This window comes from Ranitomeya imitator, chromosome 2 (assembly GCF_032444005.1).
Source record: "Ranitomeya imitator isolate aRanImi1 chromosome 2, aRanImi1.pri, whole genome shotgun sequence".
NCBI lineage: Eukaryota > Metazoa > Chordata > Amphibia > Anura > Dendrobatidae > Ranitomeya > Ranitomeya imitator.
The window spans coordinates 742,928,044-742,951,000 of record NC_091283.1 but is presented as its reverse complement, the minus strand read 5'-3'; the positions used below and the strand labels follow the sequence as shown (position 1 = coordinate 742,951,000).

General features: G+C 43.3%; 1 protein-coding gene across 1 annotated transcript in view; it reads left to right on the top strand.

Moving 5' to 3' along the window:
- SYNPO2L (synaptopodin 2 like) overlaps positions 1 to 22,957 on the top strand; it is a 193,113-nt gene that overhangs the window by 19,539 nt on the left and 150,617 nt on the right. The window lies entirely within an intron of this gene.

Here is a 22,957-nt window from a genome sequence, read left to right as displayed (position 1 = left end):
CTCTCTGTCTCAATATTTGCTGCCTTGATTTGTGTTTTACAGACTTTATTTAATTTTCTATATTTATTTAATGCCTCATCACTACCTACTTCCTTTAATTCTCTAAATGCTTTCTTTTTGTCACTTATTGCACCCCTTACAGCTCTATTTAGCCATATTGGGTTCCACCTATTCCTAGCATGTTTATTCCCATACGGTATATACTGTGCACAGGTCCTATCCAGGATGCTAGTAAACGTCTCCCATTTTCTTTGTGTATTTTTATGTCTCAGGATATTGTCCCAGTTAATTGCACCAAGATCCTCTCTCATCCGTTGGAAATTTGCCTTCCTGAAGTTTAGTGTCCGTGTAACCCCTCTACTACACATCTTATTAAAGGATACATGAAAACTTATTATTTTGTGATCGCTATTCCCCAAGTGACCCCCAACCCTTGTATTTGATATGCGGTCTGGCCTGTTGGTTAATATTAGGTCTAGCAGTGCCCCCCTTCTTGTTGGGTCCTGAACAAGTTGGAAAAGGTAATTGTTTCTCATAGTTGTCAAAAACCGATTACCTTTGCTGGAACTGCAGGTTTCTGTTCCCCAATCTATTTCAGGGTAGTTGAAGTCCCCCATAATAATGACTTCCCCTTGAGTCGCAGCTTCATCTATTTGCTTTACGAGGATATTCTCCATTGCTTCCATTATTTTTGGAGATTTATAACAAACCCCTATCAGTAATTTATTATTTTTTCCCCCTCCCCTTATCTCCACCCACAGGGACTCTACATTTTAATTAAATTCACCTATATTATCATGCCGGATGGGTTTTAAGGATGATTTTACATACAGACACACCCCTCCCCCTCGCTTATCCATTCGGTCATTTCTGAACAGACTATAACCTTGTAAGTTAACAGCCCAGTCATGGCTCTCATCCAGCCACGTTTCAGATATCCCCACCATGTCATAATTATGCTCCAACAACATTAATTTTAATTCGTCCATTTTGTTAGCGAGGCTTCTGGCATTAGTATACATACATTTTATGTATCTCTCTGCACCTCTATTCTTTCTTAAATTATTAACTGTTCTAAGCCTACCCCCCATGCCACCGCCACCCCCATCTTCCTTATTTGTGCCCAGGTCTCTATCTGCACTATCTTCCACTCCTATAAAATGAACACCCTCCCCCCCAATTCCTAGTTTAAACACTCCTCCAACCTTCTAGCCATTTTCTCCCCCAGCACAGCTGCACCCTCCGGTTAAAATGCATGTCTCACTTGCAGGTAGTTTCAGTTTAACACTGCTAGTCCCTTTCAAATACTCTCTTCACTGCATTCCAATCCATTTTGTTTGGCTTTGACACCTTCCTGCTCAAAATTCACACTGCTGCTGCAATGTCTGGCCTTGTAACAGTTGCAAGATATAATAATTTTCCTATTTCCTTTCTGTATTTCTCATTATTTGGTAACAGATTCTGTTCACTATTTATTTCCTTCAGATAGTTGGTTTCCATTGGAGACTTTACTGGTTTTGCATCTTTCAATCCAAATGTTTTGATTATGTCTTGAATCATGTGATTTTGATTAAGAAGGAAACTCCTGTCTTCTTCTCTTTCTAGCTATATTCCTAGGTACTGTTTCACATTTCCCAGATCTTTGATATTGAAGTGTTGATCCAAAGTTTTCACTATCTCTGCTTCATCCCATTCTTTTTCAAAACAAACTAAAATATCGTCCACATATATCAGCACATAGATCCATCTGTCTGGCAGTCTCTTTGTATATTGACAATGATCCGCTTTGGTTCTTTGAAAATGTTAATTTATGAGTACTTCTGTGATTTTAACATTCCACACTTTAGTGGCTTGTTTTAAACCATATATACTTTTCTGTAGTTTACAAATCATGTTTGGTTTCCTTTTATCCTTGAATCCTGGGGGTTGTTCCATGTAAATAGATGTTTCAACTGCATTTGTTTCATTGCTACAACTGCAAAGTTCTGATTGTTGTGTGTTTGACAAATGGACCAAATGTCTCATCATAGTCTTCATATTTCTGAGGATAGCCTTTAGCTACAAATCTTGCTCAGTATTGATCAGCTGTGCCATCAGCTTGACATTTTACTTTAATAACCCATTTACATCCTATAGCCTTTATTTCTTTTGGTAGTTCTGTCAGTGTCCATGTCTTTGAATCATGTATGGATTTTATTTCTGTTTCTGCAGCCTTTATCCATTTGTTGGCCTCTTCTTCTGAAAGTTGATATATGTCCTCCCAAGATGTAGGTTCATACATTTTATTTGCACTTGCCTTGTATGAAAGACCTTGAGGTGGCCTTCCCTTTTTTCTCTTATTGAGCGTCTTGGTTCTGTGTTTGTATGGAGCTGTATCTCTTGACTTTCAGTTTTATGATTTCATCAATTTTCACTTCTTTCTCATCAGATGTTCCTGAAGTTATAGCACTATCGTTTCTCTCATTTTTCATTCCCAGTGATGTCATTATGTCATCATTTAGATTTTCAATGAATTTACTATTATTATTATTACTATTATTATTATACATTTTTATAGCGCCATTTATTCCATGGCACTTTACATGTGAAAAGGGGGCAAATATAGACAAATACAATTAAACATGAGCAGAAAAAAAAGGCATACAGGTACATAAGGAGGGAGGACCCTGCCTGCGAGGGCTCACAGTCTCCAGGGGATGGGTGAGGATACACTAGGAGAGTTTAGAGCTGGTTGTGTGGCGGTTCAGTAGGTTGGGGATCACTGCAGGCTGTAGGCTTGTCGGAAGAGGTGAGTCTTCAGATTCTTTTTGAAGGTTTCTATGGTAGGCGAGAGTCTGATATGTTGTGGTAGAGAGTTCCAGAGTATGGGGGAAGCATGGGAGAAGTCTTGGATGCGGTTGTGGGAAGAAGAGATGAGAGGGGAGTAGAGGAGATCTTGAGAGGATCGGAGGTTGCGTGTAGGTAAGTACCGGGAGACCATGTCACAGATGTATGGGGGAGACAGGTTGTGGATGGCTTTGTATGTCATTGTAAGGGTTTTCAACTTGAGTCTCTGAAAGATAGGAAGCCAGTGAAGGGCTTGGCATAGTGGAGAGGCTGGGGAATAGCGGGGAGACAAGTAGATTAGTCGGGCAGCAGAGTGTAGGATCGATTGGAGTGGTGCCAGAGTGCTTAAGGGGAGGCCAGAGAGTAGGAGGTTGCCGTAGTCAAGACGGGAGATCATAAGGGCATGCACTAGTGTTTTTGTGGTGTCGCGGTCAAGGAATGCGCAGATCCGGGAGATATTTTTGAGTTTGAGATGGCAGGAGGAGGCAATGGCTTGGATATGTGGCTTGAAAGAGAGGGCAGAGTCGAGGATCACCCCGAGGCACCGGGCGTGTGGGACTGGGGAAAGTGAGCAGCCATTGACATTGACATATAGGTCTGGTGGAAGGGAAGAGTGAGATGGGGAAAAGATGATGAATTCTGTTTTGTCCATGTTCAGTTTTAGAAAGCCAGCAGAAAAGAAGTTTGAGATTGCAGACAGACAGTTTGGGATTTTGGTGAGTAAGGAGTTGAGGTCTGATCTGGATAGGTAGATTTGCGTGTCGTCAGTGTAGAGATGATACTGCATACCGTGGGATTCTATGATCTGTCCCAGGCCGAAGGTGTAGATGGAGAAGAGTAGGGGTCCTAGTACAGATCCTTGAGGAACACCGACAGACAAGGGGCGGAGTGAGGAGGTGGTGTGGGGGAGGGAGACACTGAATGTTTGGTCTGTCACATATGTTGAGATCCAGGATGGGGCCAAGTCTGTGATGCCGAGAGATGAGAGGATCTGCAGCAGAAGGGAGTTGTCTACAGTGTCAAAGGCAGAAGACAGGTCCAGGAGAAGGAGGACAGAGTAGTGTCGCTTGCTCTTGGCACTTAGTAGGTCATTGGTGACTTTAGTTAGGGCAGTTTCAGTTGAGTGATGGGGTCGGAAGCCAGATAGTAACCAGTCAAAGAGGGAGCAGGAGGAGAGGTGGGAGGACAGTTCAAGGTGGACATGTTGTTCCAGTAATTTTGAGGCATAAAGGAGAAGAGATATCAGGCGATAGCTAGACACAGAGAATGGGTTGAGGGAGGGCTTTTTGAGGATGGGTGTGATCTTGGCATGTTTGAAGGATGAGGGGAAGACACCTAGGGGAGTGATAGGTTGAAGAGATGTCTTAGGGTTGGGATGAAGACTGTGGTGAGCTTAGGGATGAGGTGGGATGGGAGCGGGTCAAGCGTGCAAATGGTGAGGTGTGATCTTGCCAGGAGGGTGGAGAAGCTAGTTTTGGAGGAACGAGGTTGAGCAGCTAAGAGGGGCATTGGGCACTGTGGGCCAAAGCTTTCTCTGATCGTATCGATCTTCTGCTTAAAGAAGGAGGCAAAGTCTTCAGCAGAAATGAGAGGGGAGGGAGGGGGTGCGGGGCGATGGAGTAGAGAATTGAAAGTGTTGAAAAGCTGTTTAGGGCTGTGAGACAGGGAAGATATGAGAGATGAGAAGTAAGTTTGTTTTGCGGCAGTGAGAGTGGACTTGAAGCTGGCAAGGGACTGCTTGTATGCAGTGAAGTGGTCTGCAGAGCGGGATCGCTTCCATCTCTGCTCAGTGATCCTGGAAGCCCATCTCAGTTCTTTGGTCAGGCTGGTCAGCCAGAGCTGCCTGTTGAGTGTACAAGTTTTGCTATGCATGAGCGGGCAGCCGAATGGAGTGTTGCTGTTATTGTGGTGTTATAAAAAGTGGCAGCAGTATCTGTATCATGAAGGGAGGCTATGTCTGTAAGAGGGAGAAGGGACTCAGAGAGTGATTGTAAATTGAGGTGTTTGAGATTTCTGCGAGGGTGAGTGAGTTTGTGGAGTGGGGGTTGCACACTGGGAAAGGAGAGGGAAGAGAATGTCAGTATGTTGTGGTCAGACATGGGGAGGGGTGAGTTAGCGAGATTAGTAAGGGAGCAGAGGTGGGTGAAGATGAGGTCCAGTGTGTGACCATCTTTGTGAGTGGCCTCAGAGGACCATTGAGTGAGGCCAAAGGAGGGAGTCAGTGATAAAAGTTTAGAGGCAGCTGAGGTGGAAGTGTCAATGGGGATATTGAAGTCACCCATGATGATAGTGGGGATGTCAGCAGAGAGGAAATGAAGTAGCCAGGTGGTGAGGTGGTCGAGAAAGGTGGAGATGGCTAGTTCTGGGGGCGGTAGATGACAGCAAGCTGGAGGCTGCAGGGAGAATAGATGCAGACGGAGTGCACCTCAAAGGGAAGAGTAGTGGAGGGTGGTAGCGGGATTGGAGTAAAGGAGCAGATGTTGGACAGGAGCAAGCCAACCCCTCCACTGCGTTTGTTGCTGGAATGAGGGGTGTGAGAGAGGTGGAATCCGCCATAGCAAAGTACAGGAGGAGAGGCTGAGTCAGATGGAGTGAGCCAGGTTTCAGTTATGCCAAGGAAGGAGAGTTTGCTGGTGATGAATAGGTCATGGATAATTGGCAGTTTGTTGCAGACGGAGCATGCGTTCCATAGTGCACCAGGTTACACTGTTACTCTCTGTGATACTGTCTGTCTTGGGATCTAGGATTCTGCATCCTTTGCAATTGTCACTATATCCGACAAATATTCCTTCAATGGCTCTGTTTTGACGTTTGGAGCATTTTTCTTCTGGAATAAGCACAAAACTTGGTTTCTTACCTTGCCACAGTTCGCATGTTTTTTTTTTCAGTTTTCTTGAAAAAAGTCTGTTTTGCAGATAAGTAGCTGTAATTGCTGCTTCACCCCAGTTTGGAGTCTGTTAACATACATTGTGTCATTTCAGAGTTCTGTTTTTCTTTCTGCTACCCTGTTCTGTTCAGGTGTGTATGGAACAGTCTTTTGATGCTCTATTCCATTCTGCCTTAAGTAGTTTTCTATTTGGTGTCCTGTAAATTCACCACCATTATCACTTCTGACGATGATTGGCTTAACCCCTTAAGCCTCGAGGGTGGTTTGCACGTTAATGACCGGGCCAATTTTTACAATTCTGGCCACTGTCCCTTTATGATATTATAACTCTGGAACGCTTCAACGGATCCCGGTGATTCTGACATTGTTTTCTCATGACGTATTGTACTTCATGGTAGTGGTAAAATTTATTCGATATAACTTGCGTTTATTTGAGAAAAAAATGGAGATTTGGCGAAAATTTTGAAAATTTCACAATTTTCCAACTTTGAATTTTTATACCCTTAAATCACAGAGATATGTCATGCAAAATACTTAATAAGTAACATTTCCCACAAGTCTACTTTACATCAGCACAATTTTGGAACCCAAATTTTTTTTTGTTAGGGAGTTATAAGGGTTAAAAGTTGACCAGCAATTTCTCATTTTTACAACACCATTTTTTTTTTTAGGGACCACATCTCATTTGAAGTCATTTTGAGGGGTCTATATGATAGAAAATACCCAAGTGTGACACCATTCTAAAAACTGCACCCCTCAAGGTGCTCAAAACCACATTCAAGAAGTTTATTAATCCTTCAGGTGTTTTACAGGAATTTTTGGAATGTTTAAATAAAAATGAACAATTAACTTTTTTTCACACAAAATTTATTTCAGCTCCAATTTGTTTTATTTTACCAAGGGTAACAGGAGAAAATGGACCCCGAAAGTTGTTGTACAACTTGTCCTGAGTACGTTGATACCCCATATGTGGGGATAAACCACTGTTTGGGCGCATGGCAGAGCTCGGAAGGAAAGGAGCGCCATTTGACTTTTCAATGCAAAATTGACTGGAATTGAGATGGGACGCCATGTTGCGTTTGGAGAGCCCCTGATGTGCCTAAACATTGAAACCCCCCACAAGTAGACCCCTTAAGGAACTTATCTAGACATGTGGTGAGCACTTTGACCCACCAAGTGCTTCATAGAAGTTTATAATGCAGAGCCGTAAAAATAAAAAATCATATTTTTTCACAAAAATTATATTTTTGCCCCCAATTTTTTATTTTCCCAAGAGTAAGAGAAGAAATTAGACCACAAAAGTTGTTGTGCAATTTGTCCTGAGTACGCTGATACCCCATATGTGGGTGTAAACTATTGTTTGGGCGCATGGCAGAGCACGGAAGGGAAGGAGCGCCATTTGACTTTTCAATACAAAATTGACTGGAATTGAGATGGGACGCCATGTTGCATTTGGAGAGCCCCTGTGGGCCTAAACATTGAAACCCCCCACAAGTGACACCATTTTGGAAAGTAGACCCCTTGAGGAACTTATCTAGAGGTGTGGTGAGCACTTTGACCCAACAAGTGCTTCATAGAAGTTTATAATGCAGAGCCATAAAGATAAAAAATCATATTTTTTCACAAAAATGATCTTTTTGCCCCCAATTTTTTATTTTCCCAAGGGTAAGAGAAGAAATTAGACACACAAAAGTTGTTGTGCAATTTGTCCTGAGTACGCTGATACCCCATATGTGGGTGTAAACTATTGTTTGGGCGCATGGCAGAGCACGGAAGGGAAGGAGCGCCATTTGACTTTTCAATACAAAATTGACTGGAATTGAGATGGGACGCCATGTTGCGTTTGGAGAGCCCCTGATGTGCCTAAACATTGAAACCACCCACAAGTGACACCATTTTGGAAAGTAGACCCCCTAAGGAACTTATCTAGATGTGTTTTGAGAGCTTTGAGCCCCCAAGTGTTTCACTACAGTTTATAACGCAGAGCCTTGAAAATAAAAATTCTTTTTTTTTCACAAAAATGATTTTTTTAGTCCCCAGTTTTGTATTTTCACAAGGGTAACAGGATAAATTGGACCCCAAAAGTACGCTGATACCCAATATGTGGGGGGAAGCACTGTTTGGGCGCATGGCAGAGCTCGGAAGGGAAGGAACGCCATTTGGAATACAGACTTAGATGGATTGGTCTGCAGGCGTCACGTTGCATTTGCAGAGCCCCTGATGTACCCAAAAAGTAGAAACCCCCCACAAGTGACCCCATATTGGAAACTAGACCCCCCCAAGGAACTTATCTAGATGTGTTGTGAGGACTTTGAACCCCCAAGTGTTTCACTGCAGTTTACAACGCAGAGCCGCGAAAATAAAAAAATCTTATTTTTCCCACAAAAAATGATTTTTAGCCCCCCACATTTTTATTTTCCCAAGGATAACGAGAACTTGGACCCCAAAAGTTGTTGTCCAATTTGTCCTGAGTACGCTGATACCCCATATGTTGGGGTAAACCCCTGTTTGGGCGCACCGGAGAGCTCGGAAGGGAAGGAGCACTGTTTTACTTTTTCAACACAGAATTGGGTTGAAACGCCATGTCGCGTTTGGAGAGCCCCTGATGTGCCTGAACAGTGGAAACTCCCCAATTCTACCTGAAACCCTAATCCTAAAACACCCCTAACCCTAATCCCAATGGTAACCCTAACCACACCCCTAACCCTGACACACCCCTAACTCTAATCCCAACCCTAATCCCAACCGTAAATATAATCCAAACCCTAACCCTAACTTTAGCCCCAACCCTAACCCTAACTTTAGCCCCAACCCTAACCCTAACTTTAGCCCCAACCCTAACTTTAGCTCCGAACCCTAAACCCAACCCTAACCCTAACCCTAGCCCTAACCCTAGCCCCAACCCTAACCCCAACCCTTGCCCCAACCCTAACCCTAGCCCTAACCCCAGCCCCAACCCTAGCCCCAACCCTAGCCCTAACCCTAGCCCCAACCCTAGCCCTAACCCCAACCCTAGCCCTAACCCTAGCCCTAACCCTAGCCCTAACCCTAACCCTAGCCCTGATGGGAAAATGGAAATAAATAAAAAATTTTAATTTTATTATTTTTCCCTAACTAAGGGGGTAATGAAGGGGGGTTTGATTTACTTTTATAGCGTTTTTTTATATCGGATTTTTATGATTGGCAGCTGTCACACACTAAAAGACGCTTTTTTATAGCAAAAAAGTTTTTGCGTCACCACATTCTGAGACCTATAATTTTTCCATATTTTGGTCCACAGAGTCATCTGAGGTCTTGTTTTTTGCGGCACGAGTTGATGTTTTTATTGGTAACATGTTTGGACACGTGACAGTTTTTGATCACTTTTTATTCCGATTTCCGTGAGGCAGAATGACCAAAAACCAGCTATTGATGAATTTCTTTTGGGGGAGGCGTTTATACCGTTCCGCGTTTGGTAAAATTGATAAAGCAGTTTTATTCATCGGGTCAGTACGATTACAGCGATATCTCATTTATATCATTTGTTTTATGTTTTGGCGCTTTTATACGATAAAAGCTATTTTATAGAAAAAATAATTATTTTGGCATCGCTTTATTCTCAGGACTATAACTTTTTTATTTTTTTGCTTATTATGCTTTGTGGCAGATTGTTTTTTTGCGGGACAAGATGACGCTTTCAGCGATACCATGGTTATTTACATCCGTCTTTTTGATCACGTGTTATTCCACTTTTTGTTCGGCGGTATAATAATAAAGCGTTGTTTTTTGGCTCGTTTTTTTTTTTTTTCTTACGGTGTTCACTGAAGGGGTTAACTAGTGGGACAGTTTTATAGGATGGGTCGTTACGGACGCGGCGATACTAAATATGTGTACTTTTATTGTTTTTTTTGTTTTTTTAGATAAAGAAATGTATTTATGGGAATAATATATATATTTTTTATTTATTTAGTAATTTTTTTTTTTTTTTTTTTTACACATGTGGAAATTTTTTTTTAAACTTTTTTACTTTGTCCCAGGGGGGGACATCACAGATCGCCGATCTCACAGTTTGCATAGCACTCTGTGAGATCGGCGATCTCACTCATCGCTGCAGGCTTACAGAGCTGCAGCTGCAGCCTGCTCCTGACCCGGAAGTACTCCCTGCAGGACCCAGATGCAGCCCTGCGGCCATTTTGGATCCGGGGACTGCAGGGAGAAGACGCTCGGTACAAGGTGAGCACATCACCTTGTACCGTTCGTCTCAGGGAAGCACGCAGGGAGCCCCCTTCCTGCGCGATGCTTTCCTGTACCGCCGGCACACCGCGATCATGTTTGATCGTGGTGTGCCGGGGGTTAATGTGCCGGGAGCGGTCCTTGACCGCTCCTGACACATAGTGCCGGATGTCAGCTGCGATAGTCAGCTGACACCCGGCCGCGATCGGCCGCGCTCCCCCCGTGAGGCCGATCGCCTAAGACGTACTATCCCGTTGGTGGGAATTAAGGCCCACCCCACCTCGACGGGATAGTACGTCATATGGGATTAAGGGGTTAATCTGAAACTTGTTATTTGACTTTGTCACATAGTCTTCTAATTTTTCAAAAACTTCACTTTTGTTCTTTATCAAGTGCGTGACTATGTATCTTGAGTACACAATCGAAGTATAAAAAGGACAGCGCCACACCAGAAAGTGACAGACAGTAACCTGCAGGAGGCAGAATAAAGAAGGTTACTGTCTTGTCACTTCCTGGTGTGGTGCTGTCCTTTTTATACTTCGATTGTGGACTCTCTTGCTGGGACGGACCCCCTGGTGTGGACGAGCGCCCTGATGTCCATGGAGACGGTGTCAGTATTGGGTGCGGTCTAACACATTTGTTGGATACTTGCTATGTATCTTGAGTAGTCGTCTATGAAGGTCACCATATATCTATTACCTCCTGATGTGGTCACTTTCATGGGTCCACATACATCAGTGTGTAAAAAGTCAAGTATAGATACTCTTGTAGCTTTAGATTTTATACAACATTCACATTTTACGGTAATTGAGCAATCAGATATCAATACGTCTTTTGTGAAATTCTTCTTTTGTAATGCCACTATACTCTCAGGATGTCTGTGTCCTAGACGTCTATGCCACATGTGAATACAATTTTTGTGAACATGTGTACATAACTTCATCTGTTACTTTAATGTGTCTAGATGATATAATTGTTCACCTGCTTTGACATTAATTATTACCTTATCTCCCACTAGGATTGTACAATTATCATCTTTGAACTTTGCAGTAAGTCCTTTGTCTGTCAGCTGCTTTATGGATAACAATCCTCCTTCTAGTCCTGGAACATATACAGTGGGGCAAAAAAGTATTTAGTCAGTCAGCAATAGTGCAAGTTCCACCACTTAAAAAGATGAGAGGCGTCTGTAATTTACATCATAGGTAGACCTCAACTATGGGAGACAAACTGAGAAAAAAAAATCCAGAAAATCACATTGTCTGTTTTTTTAACATTTTATTTGCATATTATGGTGGAAAATAAGTATTTGGTCAGAAACAAAATTTCATCTCAATACTTTGTAATATATCCTTTGTTGGCAATGACAGAGGTCAAACGTTTTCTGTAAGTCTTTCACAAGGTTGCCACACACTGTTGTTGGAATGTTGGCCCATTCCTCCATGCAGATCTCCTCTAGAGCAGTGATGTTTTTGGCTTTTCACTTGGCAACACGGACTTTCAACTCCCTCCAAAGGTTTTCTATAGGGTTGAGATCTGGAGACTGGCTAGGCCACTCCAGGACCTTGAAATGCTTCATACGAAGCCACTCCTTCGTTGCCCTGGCGGTGTGCTTTGGATCATTGTCATGTTGAAAGACCCAGCCACGTTTCATCTTCAATGCCCTTGCTGATGGAAGGAGGTTTGCACTCAAAATCTCACGATACATGGCCCCATTCATTCTTTCATGTACCCGGATCAGTCGTCCTGGCCCCTTTGCAGAGAAACAGCCCCAAAGCATGATGTTTCCACCACCATGCTTTACAGTAGGTGTGGTGTTTGATGGATGCAACTCAGTATTCTTTTTCCTCCAAACACGACAAGTTGTGTTTCTACCAAACAGTTCCAGTTTGGTTTCATCAGACCATATGACATTCTCCCAAAACTCCTCTGGATCATCCAAATGCTCTCTAGCAAACTTCAGACGGGCCCGTACATGTACTGGCTTAAGCAGTGGGACACGTCTGGGACTGCAGGATCTGAGTCCATGGTGGCGTAATGTGTTACTTATGGTAGGCCTTGTTACATTGGTCCCAGCTCTCTGCAGTTCATTCACTAGGTCCCCCCGCGTGGTTCTGGGATTTTTGCTCACCGTTCTTGTGACCATTCTGACCCCACGGGGTGGGATTTTGCGTGGAGCCCGAGATCGAGGGAGATTATCAGTGGTCTTGTATGTCTTCCATTTTCTAATTATTGCTCCCACTGTTGATTTCTTCACTCCAAGCTGGTTGGCTATTGCAGATTCAGTCTTCCCAGCCTGGTGCAGGGCTACAATTTTGTTTCTGGTGTCCTTTGACAGCTCTTTGGTCTTCACCATAGTGGAGTTTGGAGTCAGACTGTTTGAGGGTGTGCACAGGTGTCTTTTTATACTGATAACAAGTTTAAACAGGTGCCATTACTACAGGTAATGAGTGGAGGAAAGAGGAGACCCTTAAAGAAGAAGTTACAGGTCTGTGAGAGCCAGAAATCTTGATTGTTTGTTTCTGACCAAATACTTATTTTCCACCATAATATGCAAATAAAATGTTAAAAAAACAGACAATGTGATTTTCTGGTTTTTTTTTTCTTAGTTTGTCTCCCATAGTTGAGGTCTACCTATGATGTAAATTACAGACGCCTCTCATCTTTTTAAGTGGTGGAACTTGCACTATTGCTGACTGACTAAATACTTTTTTGCCCCACTGTAACACATCATTTACTAGTAATTTTGAATTATGCCCAAATCTATCAGGACAGATTAGCATTCCTTGTCCAATACCTTCTGCGGTTATTTTACTCCCATCTGCAAGATAAATTGCTTCCTTCTTATGTTCATCAAGTTCAGTAAAGACGGTTTTATCACTATTCATGGGACTTGTTTCTCCTGAGTCAATAAAGCAGCCAGATGGTCACTCTTTGTCAGTTACTTTAAATGTACCATTCCAGTGATCTGCATGTGGGTTAGAAATTGTGCTTTTTACTTCCTGTTTATTCTCCTTTTGGTGTAATTTCTGTTGTTCTTCTTTCCATATAGTACACTCTTTCTTTAAATGTCCCCTTTTCTTACATCTGAAACATTCTCTTGTCTCTGTAATATGGGGCTTCTTGTCTGTTGCTTTAAAAGCATTTTCACTATCCTTTTCAGTGAAATCGCTTATTTGCTCTTTCCTTCTATGATATTTATCTATAAGTCTGGTCTTTACAAACTCTAGTGTAATGTCTGCTTAAGGTCTTGTCTCTAGCGCATTTATCAGAGCAGTGTATGAATCTGGTAAATTGCACAATAATATTGCTGCTATATGGCTTTCCTTAAAGGGACTCTGTCACCTGAATTTGGAGGGAACAATCTTCATCCATAGGGGCGTGGTTTTTGGGTGTTTGATTCACCCTTTCCTTACCCGCTGGCTGCATGCTGGCTGCAATATTGGATTGAAGTTCATTCTCTGTCCTCCGTAGTACATGCCTGCACAAGGCAATCTTGCCTTGCGCAGGCGTGTACTATGGATCAAACTATGTACTATGTACTATGAATCAAACACCCGAAAACCCCGCCTCTATGGCTGAAAATTGTTCCCTCCAAATTCAGGTGACAGAGTCCCTTTAATGTCTTCACCAACTGATCTCAGCTGTGTTATCACCTCCATCATGGAGTTTATATGCTACTGCATGTCTTTCCTAAGGGTACCGTCTCACAGTGGCACTTTGGTCGCTACGACGGCACAATCTGTGACGCTCCAGCGTCGCTCTATTATCGCTCCAGCGTCGTAGACTGCGGTCACACTTCGCAATGCACGGCGCTGGAGCTTACAATTTCATGACGTATTTGCGATGTTGAAGTCGTACGGGACCCATTACATTGTATACAAAATCGTGCACACCTTTGTTACACGATGCGATCATGCCGCCACAGCGGGACACTTGACGACGAAAGAAAGTTTCAAACGATCTGCTACGACGTACGATTCTCAGCGGGGTCCCAGATCGCAGTAGCGTGTCAGACACAGCGAGATTGTAAGTATATCGCTGGAACATCACGGATCATGCTGTCGTAGCGACCAAAGTGCCACTGTGAGACGGTACCCTTACACTTAATTTAATCTCATCTTGTAATGTTTTCTTAGCAGGAATAGTTTGTAATTTAAGCTGGATCTTTCATGCAGCTTCCTCAATGCTTCCCACATTCTCTTTGCTGTTTTCTCATTCCTTATATGGATTTAGGGTACCGTCACACAGTGGCACTTTTGTCGCTACGACGGTACGATTCGTGACATTCCAGCGATATCTATACGATATCGCTGTGTCTGACACGCAGCAGCGATCAGGGATCCTGCTGAGAATCGTACGTCGTAGCAGATCGTTTGGAACATTCTTTCGTCGCTGGATCTCCCGCTGTCATCGCTGGATCGGTGTGTGTGACACCGATCTAGCGATGCGTTCGCTTGTAACCAGGGTAAACGTCGGGTTACTAAGCGCAGGGCCGCGCTTAGTAACCCGATGTTTACCCTGGTTACCAGCGTAAATGTAAAAAAAAAAAAACAGTACATACTTACATTCCGGTGTCCGTCAGGTCCCTTGCCGTCTGCTTCCCGCACTCACTGACTGCCGGCCGTAAAGTGAAAGCAGAGCACAGCGGTGATGTCACCGCTGTGCTGTGCTTTCACTTTACGGCTGGCAGTCAGTGAGTGCGGGAAGCAGACGGCAAGGGACAGACACCGGAATGTAAGTATGTACTGTTTGGTTTTTTTTACGCTGGTAACCAGGGTAAACATCGGGTTACTAAGCGCGGTCCTGCGCTTAGTAACCCGATGTTTACCCTGGTTACCCGGGGACCTCGGCATCGTTGGTCACTGGAGAGCTGTCTGTGTGACAGCTCTCCAGCGACCACACTACGACTTACCAATGATCACGGCCAGGTCGTATCGCTGGTCGTGATCGTTGGTAAATCGTATAGTGTGACGGTACCCTTACTGATCATCCTCCACTAATAAGCTGATAGTAGCTCTGCTTGTCTGTTTTTCTTATCCCATGTCTGATTATTATCATTGGGTCTGTCTGTAGTGACTACCTCCATCTTTAGACAATAACATGTCCACTTTGAACTTCCATAACTGAGTTCTCACTGTTCAGCTTAGCTACTGTGAGTCTCAGCTCTGAACTGCTGCTCATCTTTAACTTATTTGTCTTACTTGTTTGGAGAGAATTGCTCTGAAGTATTCTTTTGCATTCACCAAGTCCTTTTTGTCTTCTGTGCTGGGCCGATAACCTGTTGCACAGTTTGGTCGCAGAAGAAACTTATGAGAGTAGATTATATGGGGTAATTCAACTTTATCTTTACAGAACATGAGGTACATGCATCAGCTTATTAATACAGCATGACAGGAAGTCTGAAGGACCTTTTACCAGAGAGAAAGTGAAACCAAAGTACAACAAGTATATGCATTACATTCAACTAAGCATATAACAGTAATAACATCGCCATCTACTGCCAGAAAAGTGTAAACTCCTCCTGCACATAAATAAGTATGTATCTGTTGCATATCTGCCAAATAAGTCTGTATCTGTTGCATATCTGCCAACAGGAAAAAGAGCAAAACAAAAAGTTTGAGGAGACAGTTTCATGATCCCACCACTCACTGTGTCCTAGTGAGGCAATGTGTGACAGCTCAGCCATTTTATGGATTGCAGGGACATGCCGGACTATCGGTATTGTGAGTTACACCTCGGTCATCCTTTAGTTTCAGGTTAGTGGTGTGATGGTCTGTGCTCTGTACTCTGATATTCTGATTTTGTTGTATGTTTGCTGTCGTTGTCCTGCTGCAAATTTAATTCTGATGATGATATTGCATGATGGATAAATATCTGCTGGTATTTATCAGCATGCATTGTGGAAACCATTAATCTTAATCCAAAACTCCATTTGCTGAAATGCAGCCTTATTTAGTAATTATTACATCAGTTTCCAGCCCTTTTACAAACAAACTGCCTTCTGCTGCAGCCAATACTTCACATTTTAATGCATCAGTCCACCTGTTACTGTTTTTATGCACCCCAGTTCCTGTGTTTTAGTGCATATGAAGGGGGCCAAGACCGGTTTGTTGTGAGCCAGAACTGAGTTCACTGTGCCCTGAAACCCTTCTTTTAAACCGGAGTCTGTGAAGTGTAGGGTGTTGTGCTGTGAAGTGTGTGCCTTACTTACTGTTGCTTCAGGAATACTTTATACCTCCCCGTCCAAGGGATCAGGTCCGGCTGTAGCTTCAGACATGACAGGATACCTTGAGTCCGGGTTAGCAGGTTCAGCTTTACTGTACAAGGCGGTTAGATCTGGCTGCAGCATGCAGAATAAGATATAGTTCATTTTTGTGATGTTTTGTTTCGTTCCTGGCCTGTCAGTCATCATCCTCTTTCTAAACATACCAGAAACAATAATATGTGATCCTAGACAAGAAGTAAACTATACAGAAGAAAGACCCCTAACATATAACTTTTGATGAGCTAAAGTTAAAAACATGTTCCAAATTGTAGATAAGTAAAAACAAATATATAAGGGACTTGGGTATTCATCAGAGAGAAATAAATAGTACAGTGTATCCTAATAGGCCCTATATGGTCTCTATACTGAATACTGCCTGGCAGTGGAGGTTGGCACCCTTAGTTTCTGCGGTATGGCTCCCCCACTCCTCGACGGCTCACCCTGATGTCCCTAATAATCCCTATAATGGAAAAAATATCCCAATATACCCTGTTACCCGTGAAATACAAACAAAAGACTGGTGAACAAAAAATGAAATACCGAAAAATATGTACAAATGCCTCTATGCCTGTATCATTGTCTGTCTCAAAGATGTAATAGACATAAACAGGTAGGCTATATTAATAAATAGATTTAAAGCCTGCTAATAATTGTATGTTAGTACAAGTAACAACATCAATTATCCCTTTCCTGAGATAAATAATCCTAAATAGAAAAAGTATATATAGCAACACCCATAATTTGAGAAAGGGGGTACTAAGTGTGGGTAAGCATGATGTAGTATTCATATATTTATCTAATTTTCCTACTCGAGTTCATGGGGGCGATTTGGGATTGATGTCGTTTTCTATTATAGAGGTGGTCCCTTCATCATTAAGTCAAGAAGATTGGGATAGAAAAATGATCCAACGTGAAACAAGATGGATTTATGTGCTTGGGTCCATGAGCCGACTGGGCCTCAATGAGCAGTTAACCTTCACTAGTTTCATCTAAACCGCCAAGTGTATATTTTGTGGTCCTGGAAACCTTCTTTGCCATGTATATTTTTCCTTAGGACTAATACAGGAGCATCACTTGTCATATTTATTGACTATTGCATTTTCTTTAATATGTGTTGTGACGATTCTCCATTCTCTGTGGACGGGGGGTACTCACTTGGCTGGTCATTGAGGCATATGAAGGGACGCTCAGGGTTAAACAGTCCATTCGGTTTATTAATACACACCATAAACCGAGTCTCAGGTACTTGATAACATGCAGCACCCCATGCACAGTCCAGCAACCGTTCGGCTCTACAGTACCCACGGTCCTCGCTGAGCCTTGGTGTGCCTAACATGGATTAGTGTCCGTTAACAGTCCGTGACTGAGTGAGTGCTCCAATTCTTTCAACTCCTGCTTTTACATATCCATTTTTATGCTCACACTATAATCCACCCTTAGCTATTTTGAGCCATACTTTATTTATACAAGGTATCATACCCTAAGGGGACGGTTTTAGCGGATGATTGACATAAGGATAATAGTGGAAGTGTACACTGTATTCAACAACACAAAGCAATGTATGCACAAATTATAGCAAAAATTACTATTGTATGTGAAGTTTTGTGTCACATCTTCTTCCATGTCTTCTTCTTGAGTAGATGCCCCTTTCAGCTTTATCCATAACTGTAAAAGGGTCGGTACTGCCACCAGACAAGTTTTTAATGTATTGGTAGCAGTAGTAGTCTTTGTCATACAAAAATGGCTAGTGTTCATGAGCTGAGCCAAGTAAACCCATAGATTCTGTTTGGTTTTCCATAAAGCCCTTTTCCATGGTTGGTCTCTCGGTATTTGATCTGAAGCTCTCTTGGGTAGTGATGGCTGTTGAAAGGACCATGCATATGGTGGCTGCAATGATGCTCCATTTCCAGATTTTAATCTACAGGAAAAAAAATAAATTATTCTCTGAGCTAACACTTGTCAGTTGGTACGTGTTCCCACTTCTCTTGCCTGGGCTTTATAACTATCAGCACATTATCTGCTCCACGAGCAATTACTTTAGCAGGTTCTGGAGGACCTTTGTCCCTCAGTTGTTTCACCCAGATTTTTGCACTATCTTTGATAGTATGTGAGGATCCACATAATTTATCTAATCTAACCTGATGAGCACCCCTTCGGCCTGTGCCCATTGGAAAGTAACTTTTTCTCCCAGGTGTCCATATTTCTGGTGTGCCCACTGGGTCAATCTGAGCAGTCCTTCAGTGGTGTCAGTCTTTGAACTGGATTCAGCGACTGATAGTCTGGAATGATCATCTGCTCCTGAGTTAATGAGTCTTTCCAGTGTACCTGAAGCACAATGAGTATCAACATAATAATAATAATAATCTTTCTATACAGGTCCTTCTCAAAAAATTAGCATATAGTGTTAAATTTCATTATTTACCATAATGTAATGATTACAATTAAACTTTCATATATTATAGATTCATTATCCACCAACTGAAATTTGTCAGGTCTTTTATTGTTTTAATACTGATGATTTTGGCATACAACTCCTGATAACCCAAAAAACCTGTCTCAATAAATTAGCATATCAAGAAAAGGTTCTCTAAACGACCTATTACCCTAATCTTCTGAATCAACTAATTAACTCTAAACACATGCAAAAGATACCTGAGGCTTTTATAAACTCCCTGCCTGGTTCATTACTCAAAACCCCCATCATGGGTAAGACTAGCGACCTGACAGATGTCAAGAAGGCCATCATTGACACCCTCAAGCAAGAGGGTAAGACCCAGAAAGAAATTTCTCAACAAATAGGCTGTTCCCAGAGTGCTGTATCAAGGCACCTCAATGGTAAGTCTGTTGGAAGGAAACAATGTGGCCGAAAACGCTGTACAACGAGAAGAGGAGACCGGACCCTGAGGAAGATTGTGGAGAAGGACCGATTCCAGACCTTGGGGAACCTGAGGAAGCAGTGGACTGAGTCTGGTGTGGAAACATCCAGAGCCACCGTGCACAGGCGTGTGCAGGAAATGGGCTACAGGTGCCGCATTCCCCAGGTAAAGCCACTTTTGAACCATAAACAGCCGCAGAGGCGCCTGACCTGGGCTACAGAGAAGCAGCACTGGACTGTTGCTAAGTGGTCCCAAGTACTGGGGAGGAAGACTGGGGGAGAAGGAAATGCCAAAATGCCTGAAGTCCAGTGTCAAGTACCCACAGTCAGTGATGGTGTGGGGTGCCATGTCAGCTGCTGGTGTTGGTCCACTGTGTTTCATCAAGGGCAGGGTCAATGCAGCTAGCTATCAGGAGATTTTGGAGCACTTCATGCTTCCATCGGCTGAAATGCTTTATGGAGATGAAGATTTCATTTTTCAGCATGACCTGGCACCTGCTCACAGTGCCAAAACCACTGGTAAATGGTTTACTGACCATGGTATTACTGTGCTCAATTGGCCTGCCAACTCTCCTGACCTGAACCCCATAGAGAATCTGTGGGATATTGTGAAGAGAAAGTTGAGAGACGCAAGACCCAACACTCTGGATGAGCTTAAGGCCGCTATTGAAGCATCCTGGGCCTCCATAACATCTCAGCAGTGTCACAGGCTGATTGCCTCCATGCCACGCCGCATTGAAGCAGTCATTTCTGCCAAAGGATTCCCGACCAAGTATTGAGTGCATAACTGAACATTATTATTTGATGTTTTTTTTGTTTGTTATTAAAAAACACTTTTATTTGATTGGAGGGGTGAAATATGCTAATTTATTGAGACAGGTTTTTGGGGTTATCAGGAGTTGTATGCCAAAATCATCAGTATTAAAGCAATAAAAGACCTGACAAATTTCAGTTGGTGGATAATGAATCTATAATATATGAAAGTTTAATTGTAATCATTACATTATGGTAAATAATGAAATTTAACACTATATGCTAATTTTTTGAGAAGGACCTGTAGTGCTAAAATATTCCACAGTGCTTTACAGTTTGTACACATTATCATCGCTGTCCGTGATGGGGCTCACAATCTAAATTCCCTATTAGTATATGTCTTGTCTTTGGAATGTGGGAGGAAACCGGAGTACCCGGAGGAAACCCACGCAAACACGGAGAGAACATACAAACTCCTTGCAGATGTTGTCCTCGGTGGGTTTGAACCCAGGACTGCAGTGCTAACCACTGAGCCACACAGTAGGGGTTGTCCCCTACATTCAGTTAACCCCCCAATGTATCCCCCCCAGGGACCCTCATGAATTTTATAAATACCTTCTGTTGCCATTTTCGCATGTGAGCGGCGCTATAGCGGCTGCTGAGTCCAGGTCATGTGACCCCTTAGCTGCAGCCACCGCTAATTTCTGCCGACATCACGTCAATTTCCAGACTCTAGAAATTGACATGACGCCAGAAGCAGGCGTGACCCAGCCTCCACAGACAGCAGTCACTCAAGAGTGACTGGTGACTGGGCTGTGGGCGGGGCTGGGGCTGCCTGCGGGGCTGTGCTGGGGGCAGGCAGGGCTGGGGTTTGCTGGCGGTGGTGGCGGCGGTGGGGGGGTGGGGGTCTGGGTGGTGAATCTGCCGTCGGTGGTTCTGCTGGCAGTGGGAGTTCTGCGCGGTGGGTCTGCGGAAGGTGCTGGAGTGTGCGGGCGGGGGGGTCTGCGGGGCTGTGCGGTGGGGTCATTGGTGTGTGTCTCTGTGTGCAGGCATCGTCCGATGGGACTACATGTCCCATCGGGCTCTGCCTGCTACAGTGACAGTGAGTGACACATTAGCCAATGATGGGACAGTATTAGTCCCATCATCCGGCTAATGTGTTGAATGTAATAAAAAACACATGCACACATATACAGTACATACATACATACAACATACATTACACACATACAGAACATACACCATGCAACATGCACCATACTTCATGCACCATGCGACATGTGACATGCACCATGCGACTTGTGACATGCACCATGCGCCATGTTACATGCACCATGCGACATGCACCAGTCGACATGCGATATGTGACATGCACCATGTGACATGCACCATGCGACATGTGACATGCACCATGCGTCATGTGACATGCAATATGCACCATGCGACATGCAACCTACGACATGCAACATACAACATGTGACATGCACCATGCGACATGCAACATGCACCATGCCACATACAGTACATACATACAGTGCATACATACAACATACATATAGACATACAGTACATATAACATAGAGTACATACTCACCATCACTTGTCACTTTGTTCCTTGAAGCCAGTGTCACCTGTAAAAAATATTAAAATAACAAACAAACACTATACTCCCTGATCCGCAGAAATCCAATTGAAACGAGTGTCCCTCGACGATCTCCCATGGAGAGCAGCAGCATCAGCTGATGTGACCACTCTCCAGGGCTCCAGGAATACAATGATGGAAGGTATCCTTCCACAATGTATTCCCCACAATGTATTCTTACGCCCCTGTGAGAAAATAGTCCCTAGTCTCACTTCTGGCACTGCTGTGTGAGAAAGTGCCCACGCAGCAATGCCATAAAGTGAGACCCCTGAACTGAGGTAACCTCAGCTATACACTGCAGGAGCCATTGTCTCCTGTCAGTGTGTCACTGGAGGGCCTATAGAGCAGTGACATCACCTGATGTCACTGCTCTATAGGGAAGATCGTCGTGGGACATTTGTTATTAATTGGACTACGGTTGACAGGTAGTATACGGTTTATTATTTTTAATTTTTTGCAGGCGAACGAGTATGGCAAGTATGGTTAAATTAAGAATATTAAAATACTTTTTTTCTGGCTATGTCTTTTTTTAACTCTTTCACTACTATAGGATTAATAATGGATAGGCATCAGATTGACGCCTCTCCATTATTAACCCGGCTTAATGTCACCTTACAATAGCAAGGTGACATTAACCCCTTATTACCCCATATCCCACCGCTACTCGGGAGTGGGAAGAGAGGGGCTAAGTGCGGAATTGGCACATCTCACAGATGGTATTTGTAGCCGGGGAGGGGGGGGGGGGGGCAATATCCATGGCCTCTCTCTAGGCTATGAATATCAGCTCGCAGCTGTCTGCGTAGCCTTTCTGGCTATAAAATATAGGGACCCCGCGTCATTTTTTGGGGGGTCCCCCTATTTTAATAGCCAGTAAAGGCTACGCAGACAACTGCGGGCTGATATTCATGGCAGGCTACCAATATTGGCCCCCGGCCGTCGGCTTTCCCCCTCTGGCGCAGAAAATTGCGCGGGAGCCCACGCCATATTTTTAATTCATTTTTTAAAAACTGAAACATTGTTCATTAACCCCTTTCTGCCAGCTGACGTACTATTCCGTCAGCTGGCAGTATCCCCCGCTTTGAGGTGGGCTTCGGTGGTGAGCCCACTTCAAAGCCGCAACATGTCAGCTGTTTTCAATACAACTAAAAAAATTTACATGATCGCTAAACGGCGTAGCGAGAAAAAAATCAAAAGCCAAAATTATGTTTTTTGGTCACCGCGACATTGCATTGAAATGCAATAACGGGCGATCAAAAGAACGTATCTGCACAAAAGTGGTATCATTAAAAACGTCAGCTCAGCGCGCAAAAAATTAGCTCTCAGCCGACCCGATATCTCAGAAAATATAGATGCTATGCGTATCGGAAAATGGCGCAATTATTTTATTTATTTTTAGCAAAGTTTGGAATTTTTTTTTCACCGCTTAGATAAAAAATAACCTAGACATGTTTGATGTCTATGAACTCGTAATCACCTGGAGAATCATAATGGTAGGTC